General features: G+C 37.9%; 1 long non-coding RNA gene across 1 annotated transcript in view; it reads right to left on the bottom strand.

Moving 5' to 3' along the window:
- Positions 1–3,878: 3,878 nt before the first annotated feature.
- Positions 3,879–14,833, bottom strand: part of LOC124394363 — a 37,596-nt gene continuing 26,641 nt past the window's right edge. Inside the window, exon 3 of the long non-coding RNA XR_006927482.1 lies at positions 3,879–4,001. This is a non-coding gene — a long non-coding RNA (uncharacterized LOC124394363). The remainder of the gene's footprint in view (positions 4,002–14,833) is intronic.

Genomic DNA, 14,833 nt, shown 5'->3' on the forward strand with positions numbered 1-14,833 from the left:
AACCTGACTGATCTAGAGAAGATCTGTGTGGAGGAGTGAGCCAAAATCCCTCCTGCAGTGTGTGCAAACCTGGTGAAAAACTACAGGAAACGTTTGACCTCTGTAATTGCAAACAAAGGCTACTGTACCAAATATTAACATTGACTTTCTCAGGTGTATCATACAAATAAATAGTTAAAAAATCATATATTTTGATTTCTGGATTTATTTTTTAGATTATGTTTCTCACAGTGGACGTGCACCTACGATGACAATTTCAGACCCCTCAATGATTTCTGAGTGGGAGAACTTGCAAAAAAGCAGGGTGTTCAAATACTTATTTTCCTCACTGTATATATATATATATATATATATATATATATATATATATATATATATATATATATATATATATATATATATAAATCTATCAGGTTCAATATGTGCTAATTTACACAATTTTATATAGCTCTACATAAGTGTGCTGACATAAAAAAAAAAAAAATTACAAATAATTATTTATGGTTAAGACTTTGAATGTTGAATGACATCTGGTTGGAAAGTTGTGATTTCAAATCCCAGCACCACCAAGCTGCCACTCCTGGGCCCTTGAGCAGGAATTTAACCCTCAAGTGCTCAGATGTAATTCGCTCTGGATAAGGGTATCTGCCAAATGCCATAAATGTAAATAGAAATGTATATGTTTCATACAAAGATTGCGATGGTGTACTACCACATCCATCCACGAGTCACAAAAAAAAATTGGATGATTATAATTTATAATAAAACAGCTCTTGAAAGCCCTAATTTAATGTATAGCCTACTTAAGCCTACTTAAAAGTCATGTCTATGCTTCCATACTCTAATTATATTACTTATTGATTTTATATATATATATATATATATATATATATATATATATATATATATATATATATATATATATATAGTATTTAGAAACTTTCCTGAAATTCTGTAAATAATATATATATATATATATATATATATATATATATATATATATATATATATATATATATATATAGTATTTACAGAATTTCAGGAAAGTTTCTATCTATAGTATAAAATATAAAAAATAATGGTTTTCCCAAGCTGCCACATATAACATACTCTTAAAAGATTTTAGACACAGCTAAAGTTTCAGATACAAGGGCTGCAAATCAGGAAATCATCAGACTCACGGCTCATTAGGTGTTAAGAGCAGTCAGGTGTGTTGGGGCTTGAAATTGAACAAATACTCTATAAGAAAGGGCTGTACGTCCCTACAGACAGACCTGCGAGACTGAAACACTGTACTGTCCAATTACCTGCACTATGTCCTCAGCACTAAGCACATTTAATTTGTTTCTCTTTCTACTGTTGAGGGAAGAATAAAGGAAATGTGATGCATAAGAGATGGCACGGATTCCAGTCCTTTCGTAACTCACTCTACATTCCATACTAAACAACCAAAGTTAAAGCTTGTGTTTTTTTGGTTACATCAGTAAATTCACCTGGATCATAACGGGGGTTAAAGAGTGTCCATGTTGTCCTTTAACATTCTATTCAGATGATGCTAAAGAAACTACTAAATGTGAACATATGTATAGCACATATTTTCTCTTTCAGGCAGATTTTAGTTTTCCCAATTTTCCGCTATTAAATCTGCATATAAATTATTTGTATTACAATAGTTTGCTTTGTTCGGCAGTCACCCTCGATTGATTGGCTAATCCTGGGTCCCTAGATATGTGTAAGCGTTAGAGAGACTAAGTTTAAAAACCATGCAGGGGTATAGGAATCAGTAGCCTGGTTTCCTGGGACAAGCAAATTTCATGTCCAGGATATTAGTTTTAATTTTTTTTATTCTGTTAAACGTATCTGACAAACAAGTAAGTTCAATGAGAAGAGAAACAAACCCCATTCCCTACGGACTTACACAAACAAAAGCTTTTATTTGGTGTGTAGGTTTAAACTCAGAGCTTCACGGTGGACCTTTGCACCTTGCACTCTATACTCATACTGAATTCCACCTTCTGCTGCACTAAACACTTCGACACACACTAAAGTGGAACCAATTTTGTGACACATGCACCATATTAGCTTGAATAAATGACAGATAATCAATCTTTTGAGAATCTGATACATGCCAATCGAAATAAAGTGCAACACAAAACTTACCTAACAGCCCAGAATGCAGTAACCTTGCAGGTAAACACATCATGAGAAAATAAAGATACCAGCTCAGACTTGAGAGAATAACGTGTTTTATATATAATGTGAGAACACAGCTAATGGACTTGCTGACTTTTTGTTAAGGTTGCAACCATTGTAGTCAAAGCACATCTACTCGATTGTTACTTTTGCTGTTTTGCACAGACTTTTGTGAATATATTACAAGTTCACTTTTGTTTATAGTTCTCTTTTTTGCACATTGTACTGTATAACATATTATACAATAGGTATACTGGTTGTCGCTATGTTGTGTTTTTGTGTATTTGTCCTACACTGTCTTGTATTGTCTGTTTGCACTGTCTGCACTAGGTTGCACACAATTTATGTGGCTATGACAACTTACTTTAGTCTTTAGCTCTGTGTTCTGTTATGTATGTTGTATCTGTGTTGTATGTAGCACCAGGGTTCTGGAGAAACATTTTCTCATTTCACTGTGTACTGTGTCAGCTTTTTAGAGTTGAAATGACAATAAAAGTTTCTTGACTTGACTTTAGATTTTCAAGGTTCAAGATTTTTATGTAAACTCACATTGTGACCGCTCAGGTAACAGTAACAATGATTTTAACAAGGTAAGGTATGATGAAGGAAGAACTGAGCATAAGAGACTCATGGGAAGTTTAGATGGGCATGCTTGTTTTAAGAAGTCTGATAGTTTTACCATAAAAATGTCTAACAATTAAACATTTTCAAATTTTTGATAACTTAGCTGCCTTTTCCAACACCCGACCATATAAATGGAACTTGATGTCTCTCCCCTCCCTCTGCCTGGTGAGACAGCGAGGAAGTAAAAAGCCCTCCAGGCTGTGCTATCTCGTCCTTGTGATGTAATCTGCCTCGTAATCAGTCCATTATGAGGCAGCAATGCTGTGCATGTCAGCAGGGCCCGGCGCCCAGGGCTCAGGATCAATAAAGTGTACACAGCAGGGTGGCTCAGGGGCTCTGAAGACCCTGCGTCCGGAGAGTCATCAATAGTGTCGATTGGGTATTAAAGAGCACTCCGTCAGCCACGAGTCACACAGAGGTGGCAAAGTACCCTCCAGTGTATATTAATACTGGGGTGGTCTCTTGCTTGACTCCCCATCTTTCCTGTGTATTGACAGGTCAGTATGGAAGAGTCTTTTCTTTGCTGTTGAGAAGCCATAGTGAGTGAAAGAATCTGCAAAAGTTCTTCTGGAGAATTTGCTGTTCACATTTGCTTTAACTTTTTTTTATGCAAAGCCCAACAGCTTCATTTTGTACAAAAAGTAGTCTGTTATGTAATATGTTGTTTTCTTTACTGACATGCAAACTTTTTTCTGTTATTTTTTTGTTAGAAATATAATGTTTAAACATCTGAAACCTTTTGTATTGTGCTGGAAAAATGGGTTTCAGTTCAGCAAATAGCATCAAAAGAGAATTTTTTTTTCAAATATATAATAGCAATGCAAATTTGAACAGACCACCGAAATACTGTGACTTGAAACATTATGATGCAGTGGCTCTTGCAAATTTCTTTGTCAAGCTTCTTTTTAGATTGTTCCAGCCAGATAATAAGCCCCACACCCCACTGAGGCTGTTCTGACACCTTTTGTAACTTTAGTTATATGACCAAGATGAAGTCTACCTTAAAAATGTATTTTGGCTATAAGATTGAATTTGAGAAACAAAAATGTACCTGTGCTGTATTTATGTGAAGTGGTATAATTTTCATGATGGTCACAGCTGTTGTAGATCCAGAGTCCATCCTGGCAACACTGTGTGTGAGGTGGGAATATACCACAAATAGGATGTCAGTCGACCCCGGGGCTCTATGCAAAGCAAAAACAGGGCATACCTTCAAAAACTCTGTCACACCTAGGGGTAATTTAGCGTATACAGTCCAATTATCGACATGTTTTTGAGAGGTGGGAGAAAACTGTAGGACCTGGAGGACATGAGGGGTATCAGGGAGGAAAACTTCACATACAGGCAGTAGCCAAATCTCAGAATCAAAATAGGGAGCCTGGAGCTGTGAGGCAGCAATAATACCGTCTGTGGGCACTGGCCCATAGTAAACATATGTTCACTTTTACTTAGAAAAAATTGTGTAATTACAGATAGACCCTTATAACTATTCTTTCCATATAGGTAGAAATCATTGTAATTTCACACGATGGACACCTGATATCAAAGATGGTGTCTCAGAAGATACCGGGGAAGAATTGGTCTTTTATAACCACCATGTCTAGCTAGACCACCAGCTGAACGCTTCACATACTCTCACGCCTCATGTCATGGCTCTTGGCTCTCCCACACAGAAGCAGCAACTCTCGCTTAACAAACTTTCCCATAACACACACCTCTCTACATAAGTGGCACAACATCCGAATGACTGCATCTGAATGTGTATCTTTGCTTATATGGGGGTTGGAGCCGAGTTCACATGTAAACAACAGTGTGTGTGTGCTGGAGGAGCACCGAGAGACCTGTGAAAGATGGCTATGGGGCCAGCGAACTCATTTCCACTCCTAGTCTGACCCCTGACCTGCAGGCCTCATTAACCTAGCTTCCCATCATGCCATGGGATGCAGGTTGAAGGTGGAGTGGGGTTCAGGGAGGGGTAGGCTGGAGGCCAGGTGGAGGTTTTTGTTAGCAAAGAGCGGCAGAGGTGGCGGCTTCACCCTTTGTTTTAACCTCTTTAACCATCATTTATTCTTTTATTACCTCCGTTGGTTATGTGCTTGGCCACAAATCTCGGTCACGCTCCTAAAGCTGTCAGTGCTGCCCGGGGCCTGTGGCAGCCAACACGGTCACCTTGACAGCAGAAAGCCAGGGAGAAGAGAGACACACTCCATCACAAGTACTCAAACACAAGCACACACACACATAGGCAACACATTAATAATCCTCCATGGGAGAGGCACTTTCTTCTCTCTTTTGTTCACTCTTTTTCCCCTTTCAATGTATCTCTCATTGAAGTGTTAAATGTCCCCAGATCAAGATAAACCCCTTACTCTTAATTAAGTGAATGGAGCCTCCTGACAATGGGGAGCACCTCACAGCGGAGACCATCAGAGTATTATAGACTCCCAATGCACCATTGCATGGGTGCTGCCTACCACTGCGCTAGTGTCTTGGAGCACCCGGCAGTCCGTACTACTCAGTGGGACAGTATGTTTGTAAGCGCTTTTGTGTTTGTGCATGTGTGTGTGTGTGTGTGTGTGTGTGTGTGTGTGTTTGTGTGGCAGGAGATTTCAGGAGCAAGCAAGAAGGGGTGGTCAATAGCAGATCTGAATCACAGTGTTACAGGGTGTGAGAGAGGGGAAACAATCCCTAATATTCTCATGCAGCAATAACATACTGCCCTTTAAAAGTGAACAGGAAACACAAGAACACTCAATGTTCTGCAAGGCACAAACAAGTAGGTGGAAATGATATCTTGATAATATCCCTGGTCTCTGTAATGGGTATGTTTAGCTTCCTGGCTAGGGAATGGCAAAATAAGTCTACTCGGACTGACATTAGCATTTATATTTGACATGGACTCCCTGAGTAACATTTTATAATTTATTTTCACTCTCAGTACAAATACAAAAATGCAGAAACGTACTTTTATGAGATCATTAGTGCCACTTCACTTGATATAGGTAACGTTAGCAGTCTGGCGGATTATAACTGGCTCTAATGCAAGACATCCCTCAGAAGCCATGCTAATATGCATTAAATCATCAAAAGGTCAATTATTTATATTGTATTTTTATGTTTATAAAATGCTACAGAGCTATTATAATTTTCTTTCTCTGTGTGTGTGTGTGTGTGTGTGTGTGTGTGTGTGTGTGTGTGTAAACAAAACAGCATAAGAAAAGTATAATAGCTTTTGTCTGTTATAAACCCTTTGCTAGTTAGCATGAGAAGGATGAAGCATATTAAGATAAAAATTATCATGTTTTTTTCTTATAAACATCAAATTCAAATTACAAAAAATAAAAATAGTATTTTGTTTATGTATTTACTTATCAGATATACATTGGAAAAACATTGGTGGAATTTAACAGTACCAAAACATACTCAAATGCTTGCTAAATCCCAAGATTAGCAAATGAGCTCCAAACACTGTCTATGAACCTAGAAAAAACATGAAACACCTTTGTGTTTCTCAGACTCTGTCTGGCAGTCAAGGTAACGGTGGCATGCACGCGTTTATGATTTGCAGTATGCCTTATTATAATCATCACATGGTATTATCACCTGGCCATAATCACTTCAATGTTTTCACTCTCCCTGCTCTCCATCATATTTAGACCATTTACTTGCCATTACAATGGAATATCTGAAGAAAATATTTTGTTTACTTCCCACTATATACTGTAGAATGTTTAATTCTAATTCTTAGTAGTGACATTTATATAAAGAACTTGCCTTTTATATACTTACAACCTTCCAAAACTAGCCCAATTTTGCATAAAAAATGATGATGTTGGCAATTCTTGATTCAAGAGAAGGATGAAATAAAGAAATAGCCTACTGATAATTAACTAACTAACCTCCATGAAGTCCCACAAATCCAGTTGTCTAATTTCCATACTACACAGTGGTCCATGAAAGGTTCTACATTGAGCCTTGAGCCACGAACACAGACTGGGCCAAAAGTCAAACTCTTCTCTGTACACTGTGTACAGGACCGACCCTGCATGCTGCATGTCTATGTGTGTATGTGTGTGTATTGTGGAGTTATAGTGAGGTGGATGGCATCAGTTTGTGTGTCAGCAGGTCAGAGGGGGCCAGTAGCACAGGCCTGGCATGCTGCCCCAAGCCTGTCCAAGCATATCAGCCACACAGGCACTCAGACAGCCAGCCGAGCCTCTGCTGTCACACACACCGTGCCAAGGACAGCGCAAAGAGGAGACACACACACCAGGGGCGCTAGTGCTAGGGCAGTGTGGAAAGAGTTTTTTTTTCCAACAAACTCAAGCAACACTCTTTTGTTCCCAAAAGGTATAAACAATGTCAGTGCTTTCTCAACGGTTCAGCAGTGGTACTTCATCTGTTATGTTACTTTAAATTTCCAAACTTATTCAAGGTGGGTTTATTAGAGTAATGCCATAAAGGAACCATTTATGGAGCTCTAAAATGGTACTTTAATCATTTTTGTGGGTGTCTATAACTAGAACTGAACTCTATAAACATTTCTTGCCACAAAGTATCTTTCATATAATGCAGAAATAGTGGGAAATAATTCTAGTTCTAATCATTCTTTCTAGTATTAACCAAAATCTCCAAAAGTTTCTCAAGGAAAATAAAGATTTTTCTAGTCTAAAGAACATTCACTTTTTTTGGCAAAAGAATAAATAGATTATATTAAATGGACTAATGGCTGGTGAAATCATTTACCTTTCAATGCTTTAGCATTAGTGGTTTGTTTGTGGATATGTGGATACACTATATGTACAAAGGTATTGGGGCACCTGACCTTTCCTGCCAAAAAAAAAAAAGAGCCTATTGGTTCTTCTCCAATCTGTTACCACAAAGCTGGAGGCAGACAATTGTATAGGATATCTTTGGATGTTGTATAATAATATTTTGGAGAGCATCATCTTTAGTGGCCTGCTATAGATCTCAATGCTATTGAACATGAAACATCTTCCTAGAAGAGTGGAGGGAATTATAAGTGCAAACTGGAACTAAATGTGGAATGCAATGCTCAAAAAGCACATTCCATACTTATGACCAGGTGTCCGCATCCTTTTGGCAATATAGTGTATTTACATATATGCTATATTTTTCTAAAGAGATCAAAAATAGTAAATAAAAACATCTTTCTGTTGGAAAAACCTTTATTTGATGATGGTTGATGGATGGCTGGTAAAAAAAAATTACATTAACACATGATTGGCCACAGCAATTCTCAACAAAGGAACTGCTACAGAGATCATGGTTTTATGTTTTGTTTTTATTTGTTAAAATGGAGTTGCTGAACTGCTAGAATTTTTCATGCACTGATCAAGTTCCAAATGAATATTGAAAGACCTCTGGACTAAAGAAACAACAGATGTGTAGTGTAGTATAGTTAACCCAGTGACAGTTGTTTGTATCCTAAAAGTTATAGTGTGCCTTAGAAAAGAAATATGAAAATTCGACTACTTAAATCCACAAGTGACCCAATAATTTAAGCCTATACTGTAAAACAACTGAAAACAAACATTCGGTGTAATATCTCATACATTTAATCTAAAACGTCTTATCTACCGTTGTCCTATCCTGGCCCAAGCTCAATATTTGCCAAAGAAGTCATGACAAGCATGTCTATATGATTCCTAGACTCAGCTACTAATCCCCAGCCATCACTGGGAGAATATGTGGCTATTGTAGTGTGTTTACCAAAATGAAAAATGACTCTGCTCTATCTATAATGCATTCTGTCCACTGAAAAAAAAAAAAAAGCTCTGGACCGGGATGTTTGTGACCAGCACATGATGTAACACCCCACCTTCTTTCACCCCTCTACACCCCCAATTCAGCAAGCAGTGCTACAACACACACTTCTATTACAGTCTGCAAATTGAAATTTACATGTTATTGCGTCCTAGCATGCAACGATTTGCGATGTGTCATCTAATTTTAAATCGAGCTGCGTTAATTCACCATGGGGAAAGAGAAGACGGGATGGGGTGAACGCTGTACAGGCACGATTGAAGGGAAGCAAGGCGGGAAGGCGGAAGGGGAGGGAAATGGGGATGGGGTGGTAGGTGTGGGGGAGAAAAAAAAAATCTCTGTCTCAGCAAAAGTTTTCATTAAAATTTTAGACAAATGATCTCTGTGTCCTTCTCCCAAGCTGCCTGGGGCGTCATGCTATTTCTATGCAAATAACAACCTCACGCCTTCCGCCCTATTATTTTTACTGGAGCTGCTGCAACATGACCTGAGAGAGAGAGAGAGAGAGAAAGGAAGAGGGAGAGGGAGAGAAAGGGAGGTAGAGATGGAGTGCTAGATGAGAATGAAAAAGAAAGTGTACGCGTGAGTGCAGCAACAGAAAGCGAGAGAGTAAAAAAGAGAGATAGGCTGCACAAGGAAAGAGAAAGAGAACAACGGAGAGTGAGCCAAAGACATAGATGAAGAGAGAGTGGGAAAGAGAGCGATATAGAGAGAGAGAGAGAGAGAGAGAGAGAGAGAGAGAGAATGATAAGGCACATGAGAGAGCTGGAGTGGGGGAGTGTGTGTATGTGTAAGTGTGTGTGTGTGTGTGTATATGTGTGACTGTGTGAGTGTGAGTGTGTGTGCAGGGTGGATTCACTGAGGTGTGAAAATATATAACACCAAGAGTGTGAGAAAGACAAGAACAACACAAAGACACCAGGATAATTTGTTTCTCTCTGCCTCCCGTTTAATGCACTATAGCCCTCTCCTGACAGGCCGGTTCAGAGCCTAGTGCTGGTTAACTACTCTCACTTCCAACCTCAGCACCCCATGCCTCTCCCACAGCAATAATTAAACACACACAACACATATACATGAAAAGCCAACACTTACACACTCCCACTGAATTTATGCGCTGTTTATTGGACTTTTGTGCTCCTGATCAAATTCCATAAAGTTCAACAATTATTTATAAAAACTATTCTCATTGTGGTTGTTGTCATTACTGGTGGCAGTGATGATTTTTTTCTGCCACACACACACACACACACACACACACACACACACACACACACACATGCATAAACAGCAGCATATAGACTCCCCCTACCGCAAAATATCTTCTGTTGTTTGTCTTCAAGCACCAAGAGAAACAGCATTAAATAAAATCATGTCATATGTAATGATATGGATATAGACTGTGTCTGCTTGCTTGTTTCGTTGTCACCCACTTTTTCTGAACAAACCAGTCATACATTATTTTCTCATCCTTTTTTACTTGTGATGTTACAAAAGATATTTCCATTTCACATAAAATACATGGAACTGAAAAGTTTTCTAAAAAAAAAAAAAAAAAAGGACAAGAAACAGAATATGAAAATGTGTATAGAAATGTATGTGTGTATTAAGGCAGATATGAAGGTGTGAATCCTTCATCAAATTACAAACAGAATGCACAATATATTCAGATACTAGGCTTAGTTTATTTGTATATAATCATCTGCAAAATATTTCTATGTACCTGATATATTTCCATATACTAATTAAACTCTACGGACTAAAGCATGTGCACACTGGACCTCCAAACCCATATGTGGGTCTTCCCCAAACTGTTTCCACAAAAAATGGAAGCATAGAATCTGAATTAGGAGATTTCTCCTCGTTGGAACGAAGAGACCCAAACCTGCCTCAGCACTACAATGTGTACAAACTGCGTTTAATGAAGATATGGTTTTCCGAAGCTGGGAATAACCTAGCACCAAGTGAATCCCAGACCTCCTCACCTGCCATCAGCACCTGATCTCACTAATGTGCTTCTGTCTAAATAAACTCAATCCTTTAAAAACAGTGATGGTTGTTATATCAGTAAAGTGAAACTAAATTTGAAATGGTATTGTCAACAAACATATGAGCGTAATGGTCAGGTATCAACATACCAATTGCCATTTAGTATATGCTAGATATAACAATTTTACTATTCGGGAACCAGGTAATATTTTTTAAACAGTCTGGTAGTTATCATGGTGAGAAAACTGCTTCAGAAATGGAAAAATTAACAACAAGCACAGACGCTAGCTATAAATCACTAAGTTATGATTTAGCCATTTAGAAATGTCTGTCTTTAATATGGACAAGGGAAAAGTATAGGGACAAATGCAGTAAGACAAAATTATAGAAAACATCTAGCTGTACTATTGATATGTTGTCAAATGAGCAAGAATAAAATGCTATAAAACAAAAATGACTTTTTATCAAACGCAAGCTAAATTCCATGACTGAAAAACAACAATTTTTGCACAACAGCATTTTAGTGACCCCAAAGCTATGAGAATTATAACGATGAAAAGTGCAGCACATCTGGAAATGTCACTGTAAACATGGTGCTCAGTCTGAACATAGCATTAGTTTATTACATTTTATTAAATTAAATAAAAATTAAATATTAGTCGGTTGGTCAGTTAGTTAATAAGTTATGTCATGCTAACTAGAAGATAGCTTCTCATGTACAATGACTGTGCTAAAGTCAAGCAAAATTTCAGCTAGCTTTTGTTTAGCTAAACGAGAACAGCAAGGACCACAAATAAAACTATCACACCATATACATGAATATACAGTGATATAAAACAAACTCCAGGAAAGGTTTTTGTGATATATTAAAAAAAAAACCTTTAACAAGACAAGATGTCAGATCAGAACATTTTTAATCCTCTAAATTTGAAATTATGTATAAAAATTAATTTTGAATATTTTTGGGGAAAAACCCTTTTAATAACCCAATGTCATGAGTGTGCACACCCCTGAACTAATACTTTGTTGAAGCACCTTTGATTTTATTACACCACTCAGACTTTTTGATTAAGAGTCTCAGAATGGCATGACTTGACTTGCCATTAATTTCCACTTTTTTTTTTTTTGCAAAAACATTCTAGATCCATCCAATTGTAATAGTATCTCCTGTGCTCGCTTTAGGTCATCCTACAAGATATTTTGTTGGATTTAGGTCTGGGCTAGGTCATTTAAAACCATTGATCTTCTTTCGATTAAGCCATTCCTTTGTTGATTTGGATGCATGCTTTGGGTCATTGTCGTTCTGAAAGGTGAGAATCCTTTTCATGCTTTTCAAGTTACTAGCAGACACCTGGAGGTTTTGTACTAAAATCGATTAGTGGTATTTGGTGCTTTTCATGATTTTTTCAACTTTGACAAAAGCCCCAGTTCTGACTGAAAGCAGCTCTTACACATGATGCTGCCACCACCATGCTGCACCATGGGTACAGTGTTCTTTTGGTGGTGTTATTTATATTTGTATTTTTTGCCACCAAACATTTTAAAGCTGTTTGGGTTCATTTAGTTAATTTTTCTTTTGGTAACATATGGCTTCCATCTTGTCACCCTACCAAATAGCCCATAAGCCCTCTCTTAGGTGGTTTTCTTGTAGTTTGAGAAATATGGAGGGATGTCCTGTCTCTGTTGTTGACACTTTGGCGCCTTCTTTCTTTTATTTTTAATCATTGTATAGTTTGGTTATTGTAGCTTTTTTGTATTTTCCTTTGAAATGTTTCTAATTCTGTGTAGACCTTTTACTGTATACAGTATATGCATGCTCAAACAGCAGCATTTATAATCACAAACACAATCTGAGAAACAAACATATGCACACGCACACACACACACACACACACACACACACACACACACACACACAATCTGGAGGTAATCCAACAGAGAAAGTGTTGTCTTGGCTGGATCTAAACTGTAAAGCAGGCAGTCAAAACAGAAGTCTGATTAGCCGCTAATTGCTGCTGGCTCCATTAGGGGGTTAATGACCTCAATGTGCAAAAACAGAACGTGCAAAGCAAGAGTTGTGCCTAGGTACATTTTCACTGCCAGACACAATTTAGGATACCACATCAGATATGATCCAATTGAGCACTGAGGAGACGAGGACGACCTGCAAACGCCCCTTGACACCCTGCACACATGCATGCACACACACACACACACTGAGCACCTCCTTTAAGATTCAGTGGGGGCAAGGCGATGGCACTCGATCCATCTGCTCCACATTGTCATTTGCATTTCATGCCTCCCGGCTTTTTTTTGAAGTGGCAATACTTTGATGCAGTCAAAGGGACACATTATCATTATTTCAATTTCCGTGCCAGAGCAATGTGGCGTGGCGTGGTGAAGCCGGAAAGAGTCAGCGTGACACGAGGCTAGCATCGAACACCGCGGCCAGGAAAAAAGAAAGGAGAAAAAGTACTAGACGAGATCCTATTAGAGTTAGAGTTTATATTAAAAGGTGTTGTTTTTAACTTTCAAACCTGCTTCTAGTGCTGTAATAATTATATAATCTGAAGATTCTGTGAATAGTTTTTGGATTCTGAATTAGCTCCACTCCCATCCTTCTCAGCTCAGCCCCTTTATCCTGAAAGTCACTTACAAATCTCACAGGGTGACAGAGGGGCTTTAGCAGAAAACCCTAATCATCATCAATGGCTTTTTTGAAACATTATTTCTTTCAGGATGAGTAAATAAATAATTTATTATTAAATTGGCCTTCTGTCCGTGACCCCTGCTATGAAGAACAGAATCTGGGAGAAATATGACAAAATGAACAATGTGCAAGTTTAAACAGTAACTTTTGATTTAATCTAGTTAAAAAAATGAATAGAATGTTTTCCAAATAAAAATCTAATTACCACAATTTAATCACTAATGTAAATCAAAACACTCACATAATTAAATCCATAGTGGTCATTATGAATAATGACTAAAGGAATTTAATTAAAACTCTAATTAAGACAATAACAGGTGTTAGTCATTAACAAAAATAATTAAGCCATGTGTGTTAGGATAGTGCGTCTGATGATTTTGACTAAAACATTCACAATTTTGTGATATTTAGGTAGAATCTATTCCAGCACAAAAAATAACTAAAAGTAATGACTGTTTAAAATTTTTTAAAATAATATGAATTACAAAAACAAATGCACAAAGCGAATATATACAGATCTCAGCCACTACACCATTTCATCTCCAGTAACCTCCATCTGGTGCCTTGATAATATACAGAGTCTTTTGCAGTTTGCTTTTCAACTGCTTTAACTGGTTTGCTATCAAACAGAACTTTCAAAGAAAAAACAAGAATCTGAGGTCATGTGTATTTGTTGAGTTTAGTTTATATTAGTTTCAATTCACTTGTTTTTACCTCCTTCCAATTTATTTAAACTTTTCTCAAGCAACTTTATGAGCAGATCAGCAAAAACAGCAAATGTATTGGCTTTTAGTTATTTAAGTACATTCTATAAAAAAAAAAAAAGTTTATCATTGAATTATTCACATGCGGCTGGTCTGTTTCTTTCACTTCAATCTTATATTATCATTTTAATTCTTATTTACAGCATGGCTGGCAGGAAAAAATGAGAGGACAGAGCAATTTATTCAAAAAAGCTGTCATGCCAGTGGTCTTTGAGCAAGAAAATAGTTGTAAACTGCAGAATGAGGTTTCTAATATTTTTTTATTTCCACAATTGTGTGAGCTCAAGGCACACTGCGTCTAACAGCCATGCCAAGTGAAATACTATATCCTGACCTGCTTATAAAAAGAGCGAGGTATAAAGAAAAAGGCGAACCGGTCTGAGAGAAACAGAACGAACTAGAGATTTAATAGGACAGGCAAGGAGCTTCTGGCTAAAGCCACTCTTCAGAAGCACTCTGAGGCAGCCCTCTATGTCTCCCCTCCTGCATAAATCCACTCCTCCAAGATAAGCCTGGCTGACCTTGCACACCGAGCCCCCACAGTGTACCCACTGGCAAACTACTGCCCTGCTGCTGGGGTCTAAAGGCCGTCCGGTGCCCTTCCAGGGCTCATGTGGTCCGCAAGCTACGGGACTGAAGCTGACAGTCCTGTCTGGATGAAAGAGGGTCTGGAGAGAGCAGCACTGAGGAGAGAGGAGAGGAACCTGCTGGCTCGAATTCAGATTCATTTCATGCTCGCTGAGAGAAAAACACAGCAAGAGAGAAA

This window comes from Silurus meridionalis, chromosome 12, assembly GCF_014805685.1.
Source record: "Silurus meridionalis isolate SWU-2019-XX chromosome 12, ASM1480568v1, whole genome shotgun sequence".
In the NCBI taxonomy this organism is placed as follows: domain Eukaryota; kingdom Metazoa; phylum Chordata; class Actinopteri; order Siluriformes; family Siluridae; genus Silurus; species Silurus meridionalis.